Source organism: Leptonychotes weddellii, chromosome 4 (genome assembly GCF_054177405.1).
Source record: "Leptonychotes weddellii isolate Sample4059 chromosome 4, ASM5417740v2, whole genome shotgun sequence".
In the NCBI taxonomy this organism is placed as follows: Eukaryota; Metazoa; Chordata; class Mammalia; order Carnivora; family Phocidae; genus Leptonychotes; species Leptonychotes weddellii.
In genome coordinates, this window is record NC_138372.1 from 145,671,583 (window position 1) to 145,687,091 (window position 15,509).

General features: G+C 34.8%; 1 long non-coding RNA gene across 2 annotated transcripts in view; it reads left to right on the forward strand.

Moving 5' to 3' along the window:
- LOC115939046 (uncharacterized) overlaps positions 1–15,509 on the forward strand; it is a 312,345-nt gene that overhangs the window by 237,448 nt on the left and 59,388 nt on the right. The window lies entirely within an intron of this gene.

A 15,509-nucleotide genomic window follows, 5' to 3' on the forward strand; every position in this document is an offset into this window, starting at 1 on the left:
GGATAAGTACATTCTGCTTGAAAGCATTTTCAACACTTTTATTGCCTTATCATTAGAGTAAATGTGAATGGTGTGCAGTATTGTCAGTGGCCATTTATATGGAATGTTGAAGTAGTCCCTTGTCTCTTTGACTAATTAGACGTGAGTTGTTAGCTCTTTTTATTATTTTTGAAACTGCTCACATTAGTATAGTAGATTTTGCATAATTTATCCAGTACTACACATTTGAAAACTCTCTGTACTAGCCAGCACATCACTCACTGCCAATTTGTTACCAGTCCATTATCATCTTAGGTTGAATTATCTTACAGAATGATCCATTTGTTTGAATAATGAATCTTTCAATGAAATAAGATTTTTCATGTTTTAATTATTAATATTTATATTAAAACATTAAATTTAACAGATTAAAAATAAACATTATTAAAAATGTACACATTATTTATTTTGTAAACTTGCCTCATTATTTTAAAAGCAAATTTTCTCAGAGGCTCCTACTTTTTAAGTCACCTTTCCTAAAGAATATTCCAAAGACTTAGACTATTTATTATTTCTGTTTAGTACAATTAAATTGTGTCAACGTAAGATTGCAGTGGTATAATTTGTATAATGGCAGTCTTTGTTTTGCACAATGCCATGATGACTGACACCCTTACTTATTGAAATCATCTCTTCACTTTGTACAGATCCTTGGTAACTGAGCCCTGCAAAGCAAGGACACAGTTCCAATATGTCTCCAGTACCCCAGTATGTTTAAGTTAGCACTGTGCTTTGCAAAGCAAAGACTGACTGTAATTTTATAAGTTCAGTTTTCTTCTTTAAGTCAGTAAGTTGGGCACAATCAAATGTTTCCTCTCACTAATCAACATAGTTGATTATTTTTTCATTGATGGATTCTCAAATTGGGTAAAATATTAGATAAGTGCCTCTAATATTTACAGTGAATAGTTTATATACTATTCATTAACCTTGTTTTCTGAAAGTGAAAAATGTAATCAGCACTGGCATGGTGTTATTACCTCATGTTATGATGATTGTCCTGGATTTTGAAGTGTATTTGACACTGGGGATCTTTAGTTTTGTCCACATGTGTGTTTCTTCTCTAAAATTCTTAAATTTGTTTTAAAAACAACTGTAGAATATTTATCACCCCTGGCCCATTCATATTTTTAAAAAAATATATCCTGATTTCAGAAGGATAAAAGAAAAAAAACAAAGAAAATTGTAGTTAAAAATAAAATCAATTATTTAAAGATAGTTTTAAATAATAAAATATTCTTATAATTTTAAATGTGTAACTCAACTATTTTAATTTTTACACATTGTGTTATACATATATAATCTTTATATAGTTACGAGGACAAAGCTTATATCATTTTTAAATTGAATCGGTCCCATGCATTTCTCATGTTTTTACTTTGAACTTTATATTTTAGATTTTGATAATTTCATGACTTTCTACCTTAACCACAATTTGTTGTTAATCTGTATTTCTGCTATTGCCATGAGAAAAACATTGCTAGGCTAGCCTTCTGTTCAGAGAAACTTGGGTAGACCTGAGCCCATCCAACAGCAAGAAGCTAAGCCCAGACAGACCTGTGTCTTGAAGCAAAGTCACCCATTTAAACTCAGTCTAGATTAGCCAGCTTCCAGACAAACTTTTTGTTTTGCACCAATATTGACAAGTACATTGTCAAAACAAGTATTTTTGGAAGTACTTTTTGCTTATGTAAGAATTATTTATTTATTTATTTATTTTTTTATACACCCACATTTATTTTTTAAACACAGCTGCTGTACATAATGCTCCTTCAGTGTCTGAAAAGATAGTGTCCTGTAATTGGTACTCAGTGTGCTTAACCAAGAAAATATGCAGTGATATTAGAAAAACAAAACAGAACAACCTCAAAACCTTGATAAAGTAGAAAAGCAAATATAGACTTTATAGTCCCACAAACATTTGAAAACTCTTATTACCAACCATTCGAGATGGTATGTCTATCATAATCTTAGCTTTAATTATTTTATATAATAATTCAACAACTGATATAGTTCTTGAGCCCATACTAGATATTCAATAAATGAACTGACTTGATTCCTTTGTTTGAGCTAAACATTTTTTGAACTATTTTGTTTCCAGAAAAAGATAACTACATAAATGTGTAGAGGGACAAATTTGCCACCCCCAAATGTGTCTCTTTGGCATGTATATTATTTTAGGCTAATTATTATTATTATTTAAAGATTTATTTATTTTAGAGAGAGAGACTATGAGTGCGGAGAGGGGCAGAAGGAGAGGGAGAGGAGAATCCCAAGCAGAACCCCCACTGAGTGCAGAGCTGACACAGGGCTCCATCTCTCAGGCTCCATCTCATGACCCTGATATCATAACCTGAGCTGAAATGAAGAGTTGGACACTCAACCAACTGAGCCACCATGGCGCCCCTAGGCTGATTATTTTTAAAGAAAGAGAAGACTCAAAAGTTTTTCTTTTTTGCCTCCCTTCCCTAACTACCTAAAATAATTTAATAGAGGACATGTTCCTGGAAGGGAGATTTCACCACAGATAACTATAGTATAATATGAAGTAGGTATGGTAGACAGGGAGGAGCCTAGCAAGGCCTGTTCAGTCAAAATCCTCTGTTTCATTGTTTATTCATGGCACATCAAATGTTTGTTTACCAAACCTTATACTCTTTTCATTCTTCCTGTGAATTGTCTTCCTTCTTGTTAGTCTAGAATGAGACGTATATCTCATTTTTCCTCACTGTCTTTGGAATCTTTCATGTTTATGTGGATTCTCTTATGTATATAATTAAATTTGATTTTCTCCTATTAATCTGTGTCATGTCAATTTAATTTTTAGACCAGCCAGAAGAACCTTAAAGGGTAGAGTAAAATTTTTCCTCTCCAAGAAATACAAAACAATACAATGGCACTATTCTCAGATTTCAGATGAGTCTAATCAAATGGCACTTTGTTCTTGAATTTTTATCTTCCCTATCTATGGCTAATTTTTTCTTAAGACCTCTTTAATAGAAAATATAGAAATAGCCACAAAAGTCACATTCTCTGATATTTTGAATTTAAGTTTTGTATTACTTGTAAAATAATATCCCATGAAACAAAAATCTGTGATTGTCACTCCTTTGCTTAAAAATCTTTAGTGCCTATATAGGCGGTGATCTACAATGCTATTATTTAGCATGACGTTTAGAAGTATGTTTTTTCTTTTTTCAATCCAATTGTAATGTTTGCCTTTCTTTTTCTACCCATCCAACCTAAATTCCTACCATACAGAATAACTTCATGCTTAATTACATACTATTTTCTCTTTCTGAAATGCCATTTTCTGTTTTATACACCAGGAAAGCTTCTACCTATTTTTCAAAACTCAACACAAATATTACCTCCTTTGTGATATTGACCCACGTGTCCTCTATGCAGAGATAGTCCCTCTTTTATCTGTGTACCCATAACAATTTGTGCATGTTTCTATTATATCACTTCTCATACTATGTTTCTGATTTTTTGGTAATCCCCACTAGAATTTATCATTATTCAAAGATAATATTTTATTCTTTGTACATTTTTGGAGAATTACCAGAGTTCAGTATAAAATATTTTATAAATAACCTTTGAAAGGTTAAACAAGGTAAGTAAATCACATTGAGGTTAGTAATTACCAAAAGGCACCACTACTGTCTTTTAACTTGATAACTATTGTGGTCTTATACAACTGTTACTTAAAAAGATGCTGTTAAGAGTCTCAGCTATTTGATGTTATGTTTTCATAGGCTTATCTACATAGTCATTCAAAATAATAGGGTCTTATTCCTCAAGGGGTTTTTGTTAAGTAATTATTAAAAATAATTTAAATATTTTCATTATATTACGAGTAACTTATTACAGAAAATATGATGAATAGTGAAAAGCAGAATGATTAAGAACCCCCAAAATAGCCCTGTTGAAATTTTTTTTTTTTTTTTTTTTGCATTTCATTTGTCTTTAGTTTTAGTTCAAGCCTGGCACATAGAGGCTGTGCATATACTTTTGTTAAATTCTGCATTTTTGTTAAAACAAAACATTTAGTTTTCCTTATTATCATCACTTTAAGTATTTTTATTTGTTATTACCAAAATAATAAAATGTGTTACTGCAAAATGGATAACTCAAATAAAAAAATGAAAACTTAAAAGTTACTCATCATTGCTTTATCCACGAGAGAGGTAAACACACAACATTTACCATGTGTCTATCTTTATTTATCACTATCTATTAATCTATATTTTGGCAAAAATGAGATCTTACTATACATATGTTTAAATATTATTTTTTTTACTGAATAGTACATTCATGAACATATTTCCATATATTGCATGTAATTCTATAGTCTTGCTACCAAAAGTATGATCATGAACCAACAGCATGGGCATCACCTGGCTTCTTCTTAGAAATACAGTATCTCAGGCACCTCCCCAATCCTACTGAGTCAAAATCTGCATTTCAATAAAATCCTTGAGTGATTGCATGCAAATTAAAAATAGAAAAACCTTGCTATACAGCATCATTTTTAATTGCCACTTAGGGTGGCTCAATGTTATAAACATGACAAATACAATTATTCGGGTTCCCTTTAGCATCTTTCTTCAATAAGCAATTTGGGCTATGAATGAATTCTTGTTATGTGAGAGTGAGGACCTGTCTTTTCCTTGTTGTATGTAGGAATTCACATTAATCAAAGCCCTCATTGGATGACTTTTGGTAAGAATTAGCCAGAATAGCAAATAATAGCAAGAGGGTGCAGATTTGACAGCCTGATGCTAGCTTTGAAAACTCTAAACAAAGAGATAGATATTTTCCATGGCCAGTTATTGACGAATAATGCGTTATCACTAAAAAGGGACCAACTTGGGGGCTCCTGGGTGGCTCAGTACATTAAGCATCTGCTGTCGGTTAAGAGTCTGCCTTTAGCTCAGGTCATCATCCTGGGGTCCTGGGATTGAGCCTTGCATTGGCCTCACAGCTCGGTGGGGAGTCTGATTCTCCCTCTCTCTCTGCCCTGCTCATGCTTTTGAGCATTCTCTCTCTCTCTCTCTCTCTCTCTCTCACTCTCACTCTCACTCTCAAATAAATAAAATCTTTTTATAAAAAAAAAGGGACCAACTTGGGGTGCCTGGGTGGTGCAGTCAGTTGAGTGTCCAACTCTTGGTTTCAGCTCAGGTCATGATCTCAGGGTCCTAGGATTGGGCCCCTCACTAGGCTCCATGTTCTGCTGGAGTTGGCTTGGAATTTTCTCTCTCTCCCCCTCTGCCCCTCCCAACTGAGTTCTCTCCCTCTCTCTCTCAAATAAATAAATCTTAAAAAAAAAAAAAGGGACCAACTTAAGGTACAATCATGAAACTCCAATTACTATAAATCTCATTATGGCTATGGCATAAAAAAGAAATTTTTTACCTGAACAAAATAATAAACTTTCTTTTTTGAGGCTCACATGTAAAAAGCAACAGATTTCCTAAAATTCTAATTAAAATTCTGATTCTCAGATGAGTGTATTTGATACATCATACCTCTCTAAAACATTCAAAAAACACTTTGAGAGATGTGCAAGTTTTATATGCAGTATATATCACTTGAATTTATGTATTATTAAATTGACTAAGAAGTTCTTGTCAATATACTTCAGCTTTTATTTTTTAAAGTAAGTAAAGATAGAATTATAATGGTCTGGGCCTTTAATTAAAGGACCCTGCATTTCAGAAATATACATTTCAGTTTAATTGTAAAATTTTGCCTACTGATGCATTTCATTATTAATGATATACCATCCAATTACCTATAATATTCCCTTGAAAATAAGATTTTAAGCTACTTTTCAAATATGTAAGAACCAGTATTGTCTGTGCTGTTTTTTTTCTGCACTTGAATTGACCCTGAAGAGAATATGCTTTTATTTCTTTAATAAAGTTATCCACTTACCAACACTTTGATAAGAAAAAAGTCAGAACAACACTTTTTGTCATCTTATTTTATTAGTAGCCAAGTCTAATATGTTTTTTGATATTTAGAAAGATAATTATATTTTAGATAAAACTTTCCTTTTAAACCAACACTGTTAACTTTATGGCAAAGGTCTCAACACATACACACATACGTAGTCACAAACTTGAGTAATGGCCTCTTTTGGAAGAAGGATGAATTACTGGAAATAAGTACTGAATTTGGAGTTAGGGTACCTGGAGTCCAGTCCTAATTCTATCACCATCTGGTAGTACTTTGTAGTTTTATGCAAATCACTTAATCTCTGATACTGGATTCCCAATGTCAAATAGAGATAGTATTTAATTATCAGTTGTCCTTCAGCTCTGATAATAAATATAACTGTGGTAGATTTTATACATTTCTTTGTATGTATATTGACTGATACATTGTATACAATTTTTGCTTGTGTATATGTTTATAAATGTAGACTTCATTAAAGAGAAACTCCTGCATGTCAAAAAGAAAATACAAGAAGCTCAATGGGAAAATGGACAGAGTATAAATGAGCAAGTCCAGGAAGAGAAAAAATGGATAGTTAACAAGCATATTACAAAATGAATGTCTATATTCATTACAGAGAAATACAAATGGAAAAGTAATAAGCCAAGATGAAGAAAAAATAGAAGCTGATCTTTTCCAGGGGGATAGAGGGCAGAGACTATGACAGTTGAAATGCTACACCCAGGCTCTTGCAAATACTAGATTTGCTGGCATTTTTTGATCAGCCACATTATCTATTATCATTCTGAATTAGAGAAAAATAGCCCTATTTTTGGGTGTTTTGATGTCAAATTTTTCTTTTTCTTCAACTTTAAATGTTCCTCTCCTATTAGGCCTACCATTATTATCCTGGTTTTTTTAAGGTGATTTGTGTCCTTGGGTGTATTTCACTTAGAGTCTTAAGCTGAGAATTTCATCAAAGCCTAGCAGACAGGTTAAAGGACAGATGGAAGGGCAGACTTTTTTGGTTCACACCCTCACTCGTCACTTAATACCTGTGTAACTTTGGCACATTCTTAATCTCTTTGTGTCTCAATTCCTTATTTTAAAATTCAGGTGCTAATTAAAGATATATCTCATAAAGTTGCACTTAGAATTAAATGAGTTAAACAGGATAATAACTAAAAAAGATTTGCTGTATAATTAAAGAGCTACTAGTAAAAGAAGTATTGCCACTGAGAACATTGTGTAAAGCTTGTTTCTCAGGGGTTCAGGGAAAACTCTGTCCTAAACCCTCAAATAGTCACATTTCTAAACTTCACACAATTTTAGATTCAACTATTAACTTATTTAGGACATATCTGAATATAATCAACCATTATTTACCAAGAGCTGATTATATGCAAGTATTGTGGTATGTACTTTCACATGTGTTAAATTAATTAAACAAGGAAGCAGTTAGACTGAGGTGTCTCTAATTCTGATGCCATTGTGGCCTATGAAAGCAAACCAAAATCTAAGCCTGTAAATGCCTCCAGATTACAAATGGAAACCCAAGGACAACCAATCACAAAGAGCCAACTTCACTTTAAGCTGTAGCCAATCAGTAATTTCCTTGCTCTGCTTCTGCATTTTCTCTATAAAAGTCTCTTCTGAGCCCTAGTTGGTGGAATGCTGCTAACTATTCTGGCACTGCCTGATTTGAATTGATTTTTGCTCAAATAAACCCTTAAAATTTTTAACGTTCTTCAGCTTATCTTTTGACAGATGTTATGTCAATAACCTCTCTAATAAGCGTTATACCATATTGCTGATGAGGACATGGGGAGTCAGAAAGATACATTATTTCATAGTATGTGATAAATATCTCTATTACTACTAAGAAGAAGAATCAGGAGGAGGATTAAAAAAAGAAGAAAAATAAAAGGATGAGGAAAAGCAGGAGGAAGAGGAAACCTGGGGAGAAGGGGGGAGGAGGAAGGTGGGGAGAATGACAAGAGGAGCACAAGGAGGTGGAAGAAGTGGAGGACTTTGAGGAAGAAAAGAAGAGCAGAGAAATGTTGATACCTAAAGGGATGGATAAAATAGTAATGTAAACAAACAGATGACTGACTGCAAAAACACCCATACTCATGTTGACTGGTTTCTCTTTCATTGAGAAAAAGGGGACCCTTTGTGCAGCCTCGTGATCCAACCATATTTCCCCTGGGACAGAGTACCCTGTTTTCTCTGGTACTTTATTCCCTACCATTCTCACCCTTGCTGTCTGTGCTCCAACTACATTGGCCTCCCAGCTATTCCCAAACAGCTTCCAACCTAATGCCTTTGCCCCTTGCTCCCTTCTGCATGGGCTCCTCTCTCCAGACATCTGCAAATGGGCTGTTCTCTCACTTCCTTCAGCACTGCTCAGATGTCACCCACAGAGATGTCCTCTCTGCGTACTACATTAAAAATTGTATACACACACACTCAAATTACATTTTATCCCCTACTACCTTCTTCACTTTCAAAGCACTGTAATCTAATTTAATTATGTGCTACATGATGTAAAAAAATTTTACCTGTCTTTCCACAGTGAGCTACTTGAGGGGAGTGGTTTTGTTTTATGCACTGCTTTATCTCCAGTTCTTAGACGAATTCCTTCTTTATAGTAAATGCACAGTTTTTTTTGTTTGTTATATGGACAGATGCTCTTATTTCATGCCAAGTGTTGCTCTAAGTGCTTTACATATATTATCTCATTTAGTTCTCACCAAAAAGTTATGTTAAGTGCTATTGGTATTTGCATTTTACATAAGGGAAAACCAGGTTACAGAGATGTTAAATAGTTTGCCCAAGTCTCAGAGCTAGTAAGTATTGGATAAGGTAACCTGAAATCAGTTCACTGCTAGGGGACACTGCAACACATGGATTATATGTAAGAGCTAAGTTGCAGAACCAGACTTAAATAAGTTTAACTCCAAAGCTAGTCTGACTCAGTAGTCCTTTCTAGAAGTTGTGCTAGAATGTTCTCACACATTTTCTCCTTTAATGATAGCAATAACCCTAAAAATATCTATTACTATCTCTGATTTGCAATTAAGTCTTAAAAAGTTTTGTCCTGAGAAATGAATTGAAATTAAAAGTGGCTTTAAAAACCACTTCTCTCTTCACTCCATTCAAAGAAATTGCGAACTGAAACCTTTATGTTTAGTGTGTGAGAAGAGAACAATGTTGATCTATGTCTTCCCTCGAGGTTTTCTTGCTTTTCTTAAAATTCAGCACATCTTGTGAAATGAAACTATTCCACAATAGATTAAGACAGTGACTTTTTTTAATCTAGCTTTTTATTGGTCCATTTGTTCTGCAAATGTTCAACAAAAGTCTTACCTGCCTGTAATTTAGTATGAATGTCATTTATAATAATTACATATCCTGCTGGCTGCCATTTAGGACCAGAAAATAGATTCTTTTTTTTTTCCTGAATTTTCTGTAACATATGTGAGACCAATAAATAAAATGATTAAAAAAAATCTACACAAAAGAAAATACCACTATGTAATTTACTTAAATTGACAAAAATTAATGGAAATATTATTCTAGCTGCCACTCCACCCTTATTACAACTCATTATAGTTAGCAAGCTTAAGGAATTGAGTTATTCTATACAATATTTCTAATATAATCCTTGGGGATATTTAAAACTAACCTGGATGAAGTATTACAAAGTCTATTGAACAGGATAATTTTGCACAGGCAGGGAGATTTATTTAGATTCAATGCATTCTTTTTCTATCATTGTTCTTAATTTTTAAAGGACAATTGTATAAATTATAATGCACCTATTCTATTCTCAAGTTTTTTAGTTTTTAGGAACATGTTTTTTAGTTATTAGGAATTGCATATGTAGGGGAATGAAAGAGGAGAATGTGGGATACATACCTTGAGAATAGACTACTTGTTTTCAAAATAAGTTCATTAGCAATTCTTAGTAGACCGCATAGCCTTGTTCTTTGCCCTCCTCCACAATCCATTCAAATACAGGCTAAAGGGAGTAGGTACCTTCAAACTCAGGAAGTAAGGTTCTATATTACTAAGGGTATTTAAGTGAAAGATGCAGAGGAGGGCAGACACACATAGCAGTCTCCCTTCGAAGTAGAACAGACAGTCCTCACTTTGCATATAGCCCAGAACCACAAAAATGACTGTGTTGAAACCATGCAAACCAATTTTAATAATTAATAAGAAAAAATTATGGTTTTTCTGTGATCCATAATGATTGTTGTTACAACATTAACACTTTTTTATAGGGCTGCCTGAGTGGCTCAGTTGGTTAAGTGTCTGCCTTTGGTTCAGGATGATCCCAGGGTCCTGGGATCCAGCCCCATGGTGACGAGCCCCACGTCATGCTCCCTGCTCAGTGGGGAGTCTGCTTCTGCCTCTGCCGCTCCTCCCCGCTTGTGCTCTTTCTCTCTCAAATAAATAAATAAAATCTTTTAAAAACTTTCTTATAGTCTATTATAAATTTATAGGGAAAAAGAAAATAGTGAAACTAATATTTATTTAGTACACTGTATTTTAAAACGTTAGAAACATGGACAAAGTATTTGTTAAAAACTTATAAGGAGTAGTTTGAACTTTTTTTTTCCTTGTTGGATAACTTACAACATGAAACCTGCATCCCATCTAAGCCTTGGCAAATTGTCAGACTCCTGTGAATGTTTGGATCAGCTTCCAATATTTTATTATCTTCTGCTGTTTCAATATTGTGAAATAGCCCCATGAATTCCTTTAATGTGAAGTTTTTTTTGGCCAGTGCCACTTCCTCTGAGACATCTTCATTCTTTTTGTCACACCCACTTTTCTCATGTATGTTGAGAAGTTCACCTTCTCTAAGTTCCTCTGCTTCATATCTGGAATCTTGAATGGCAAGAATGGCAACATTCCCAGGATTAGCTCTAACTCCATTTACTTCTTATTTATATTTTACTCTTGGAAATTTTTGTTTCTTGGCTTCACTTTCATCTTTGTTTATCAATTCCCTTTTTTGATTATTCATTTTTACATCATGTTATGTATGTTTATCATGAGGAGGCAATGCAACGACACCCTTCGTTGTCTTTCTGTGAACTGCATACAGAGGTGGAGTGACCAATCACTAACATGATCTGAAGGAAGTGATGTGCTTGGTCAATAATTTTGATGCACATCTATTACCTGTGTAGTGATTTTTGGACCAAAGACATAGCAGCAAGACTTATACTTTATACAACTGCAATATACCATGGTAACTAAACCGTATACCATGGTAACTAAAATTTAAACCATGTTGTTGGAAGGACTGTGTTATTTATACTTAGCTAAACAGTGGTAACTGAAATTCATGCATACTCAAATTGTGCAAATCAGAGACTGACTGGTATATTACTGCTATGCATGTTACTTATGTCACCTTCATTTTTACTACTGTCTTTTACTGAATGGCTATTATGTACTAGGTATTGTTTGGCTGTTTCCAAAAATTATTCCATTTAATCCTCACATGAAGTCCCTATGGTATTATAGTATCTATTTTGCTGATAAGAAAACTGGGGTATAATTACTTAAGAGACTTTTCTGAGGTTCTTCAGTAATTGGCACAGACAGCCAGAACTAGGCCAATCTCATTTCAAAGTTGATGGTAGTTTGGATTTGACTTTATTAACTCTTTTTAATTTGGCCAACCACAGTTTCCTATAAGCTAAGCTTTCTCAAACCATTTATAATTTCAAGTAGGGCTTATGAGATAATTCTTCTTGGGATAAGAAGTTTCACTTATTTGTCTCCTTACTTGTGAAGAAGAGTAATAGTACTCTTCATAATCGATATCATTTGTTAAGGCCCGAATGTAATTATATTTTATTAAAGATTGCTCTAGTGCTATTCTAATCCTTCAAGCCACTGCCACAAAGAAATGTATATCACAAAACATGTATATCATATCACAAAACGTCTAGCTTTAACTATAAGGGAACGTTCAGTGACTCTAGAATTTTAAGTCCACTGAAATTAAATGATTTGGTTCTATTCTGTTTACTGCCGGTATAGTACACAGAATAATACAGAATAGGAGGAACGCAGAGCTTTGCTTTAATCAAGGTGCTGAGTCACAATGATGATTCTGTCCTAAACAATGCTTTCTCAGGCAGGAATTTCAGTAATACACTGATTAGTTAAGTTCTAGCCACAAAAATAGAGTATCAAAATTAATAGAACATTTGCTTTCTCAGGCAGGAATTTCAGTAATACACTGATTAGTTAAGTTCTAGCCACAAAAATAGAGTATCAAATTAATAGAACATTTCTATGTCCTCTCCTACCTATTTGTCTTTTTGTGTTACTTCGTTTATAAACTATACATTTCTTTTTTTTTTTTTTAGAATGTCAAAATGAACTTCACATTAACTAGAGTAAGGATTTTTGCAACTCATGAGATTGATTAATTTAGGTTGCTTTTTTTTGTGTAAATTCTGTTTAAACTTTAACTTTTCTCTTGAAATGATAAGAAAATGCTAAATGTACAGTGATATGAGACCAATATGGAACTTTTTCTGACACCTAATATTTAAAAATTTATCTTCCCTAAATGCTGATTGCTTTTTTTAGTAGTGAGTTAATATTTGTGTGATTTAATTTAACTTACTGAGGGTGTGATGCCCCTAGAACATAGGAGGGACCTTACAAGGACCTCGGTCACCCAGCCAGTCACTCAGCTTACTGAGTGTGATATGTTCAATGACAGGCCCAGGAAGAGCTGCCTCAAACTAAGTTTATGGAGAAGATAGATTTTGTTTTGGGGGTCATTGTTCTTGATGAGGTTATTTTGGGGGATGAAGTGTATGAGATGAGATTCAACAAAAGAGAAAATTTAAACGTGCTATTAAAACACTCAAATAAAATCTCTTAGCTTCGGGGCGCCTGGGTGGCTTAGTTGGTTAAGCGACTGCCTTCCGCTCAGGTCATGATCCTGGAGTCCCTGGATTGAGTCCCGCATCGGGCTCCCTGCTCAGCAGGGAGCCTGCTTCTGCCTCTGACCCTACCCCCTCTCATGTGCTCTCTCTCTCTCATTCTCTCTGTCTCAAATAAATAAATAAAATCTTTAAAAAAAAAAAAATCTCTTAGCTTCTTAAAAGCTATCTAATTGATGTCTGGAGAGTGGTTATACCCCTGTGTGGGAATGTTTTTCCTGAAATATTCTCACTCTTGTATTTATAGTGTTATGTCAGACTGTGTGTTAACATATATCTTTTGGCATTTGCTGTCACAAATACCAGAGACAACAGGGTAGTTGTCTCCTACCAAGTTGATATGTTCTTTGATAATATGCTCAGACATTTCAAGGCTTCCCATGTAACATATGTTCTTGAAATAAAGCTGGTTTCTTTATTAAAATTTGTTATACCCATTTTTATTTTTATTGTAAGCCACCTTATTTTGAAACAGTATCATCACAGAGAATTAAGTACTTGGGTAGTTTCATATTTTGAGTCCAAATAGGGTCTTTTAACCTGAGCATATATATCTGGGGATGTCTATAGTTGCACTTCAGGGCAGCTGGGATGTCCCTGTAACTGTATACAAAAATGCATGCCTTTATGCATTTTTCCAGAGAGAGAGCTTTCACCTGGTTGTCAAAAATTGAGAAAGATTGTTCTTACTAGGGCTTAATTTTTTTCTTTACCTTATTTTGTTCTTTTCATCTTAGCAGGGTAGTTCTCCACCATTGACCTAGTTGCTGGCCTTCCATATCACCTCTGGTCACCGGTGTCTGCCACTGTACTGTTTGTACACTCTTCCCCAGAAGTCCTGGCTCAGTTTTGCTTGGATCTTAGTTTCTGTCACTGCCTACTCCTTTGGCAGATCTTTGTTTGCATCATGGCCTGCACTCACCTGGATCTAGACATTTCTGCTTTGCTATAGGTGAAAAAAAGATAGGAACATTGCCGTGTGAGCCTGAAGTTTTATATAGTTTGGGAAAATTGACTGTCTTTTTTAAATAAAAAAGTATATTTTGTATTTATATTTCAAAGTTCTTTAGGTCTTTAAAAGAAAACTTTAAAGAAGAAATCTAAAAAGGAAGCCAATAGGCAAAGCAGATAGATAGCAGATCTGCATGTTAGGAAAATAATCCATATTTGTGGTATATTCTTCAGAAGAAAACTTCTTTCTGAACATGACAGACAGTTATAGCCTTTTGTGATATGGAGGTAAAACTGTGACTCTACCCAGGTACCCAGCTGGAGGTCTTCTGGAGTAACACCCTCTCCCCTAAAGTAGTGTAGTAGATATGTGTTCTAGTAGATACGTGTGTTGTAGATATGTGTGTTTCCTCCTCAGCATCTACTCCTCCTTTGTCTGATAATACACCTCAATGTCCAATTCCACATCCTCCTCTACTGTTCATCTTCATGGGTTGAATGAGGTTGACACTATGGCTAATTCGTAAATCCATTAGTGTACCCATCCCTCTGGTCACAGTGTGACTCAGCTTAAGAAGAGAGGCACATCCAAGACTTTTGTTTAGCTGCTGGCAGGGATAGATAAGCTCTCTCTACCCAAGTTCCTTTGTGTTTTTTCCTGGAACTACTTCACAGGTCTTGCACCTTGAGGGGAAAACCCATCAGAGAATAAAGTCAACACATAGAAGGGAGCAGGACTGAGTGGAGAGAAACAGAATAGTTTCTTCAGAGTCCTGATACTGTCTTTTAACCCTCTGTATCAAAGTCAAACTACACCTGAAGCTAGATTTATTCATGGATTATTTAGTTAGGTAAGTTGGACATTTCCTATTTTTCTTTGTAAGTCAATTTAATGTGAGTTCTCCATGTACCACGGATGGCTGATGTATGAGGGCTGGATTTTGGCTGACCAGTGAATTTGGAAATATTTTCATCTCTGGAGTCTCACTTTCCCATTCCTGAACTGCTCTTTGATGTTTTTGTCTCCATGGCACCCAGACATCTCAGGTCACTCCTGACTACCCAGAGCCCCCTATGGTGATGATCTCATAGGCCTCCACTTTCTGACAATGCTGAAGTATCCAGGCCTTCCTAGAGTTTCTTTCCCATAATCTGATTTATCTATCAAATAATACCTTTATCTCACCGTCTTACTTGCTGATGAGGTGATGTGACATACTAGTTTATGTTATAGAGTCAATAGTGGATAGTATGTTGGTATAGATTCTTATTAAAAAATCATGTACCTTTTATGAGGAAGCTCAGTGTCTTAACCCAAAATAAGTGAGCTTTTTAGTTCTTGAGGTAAATATACAAGGGAAAAATCTTATTGATTTAGAAAGTTGGATGGTTGGGGCGCCTGGGTGGCTCAGTCGTTAAGCGTCTGCCTTCGGCTCAGGTCATGATTCCAGGTCCTGGGATCGGGCCCCGCATCGGGCTCCCTGCTCAGCGGGAAGCCTGCTTCTCCCTCTCCCACTCCCCCTGCTTGTATTCCCTCTCTCGCTGTGTCTCTCTCTGTCAAATAAATAAATAAAATCTTTAAAAAAAAAA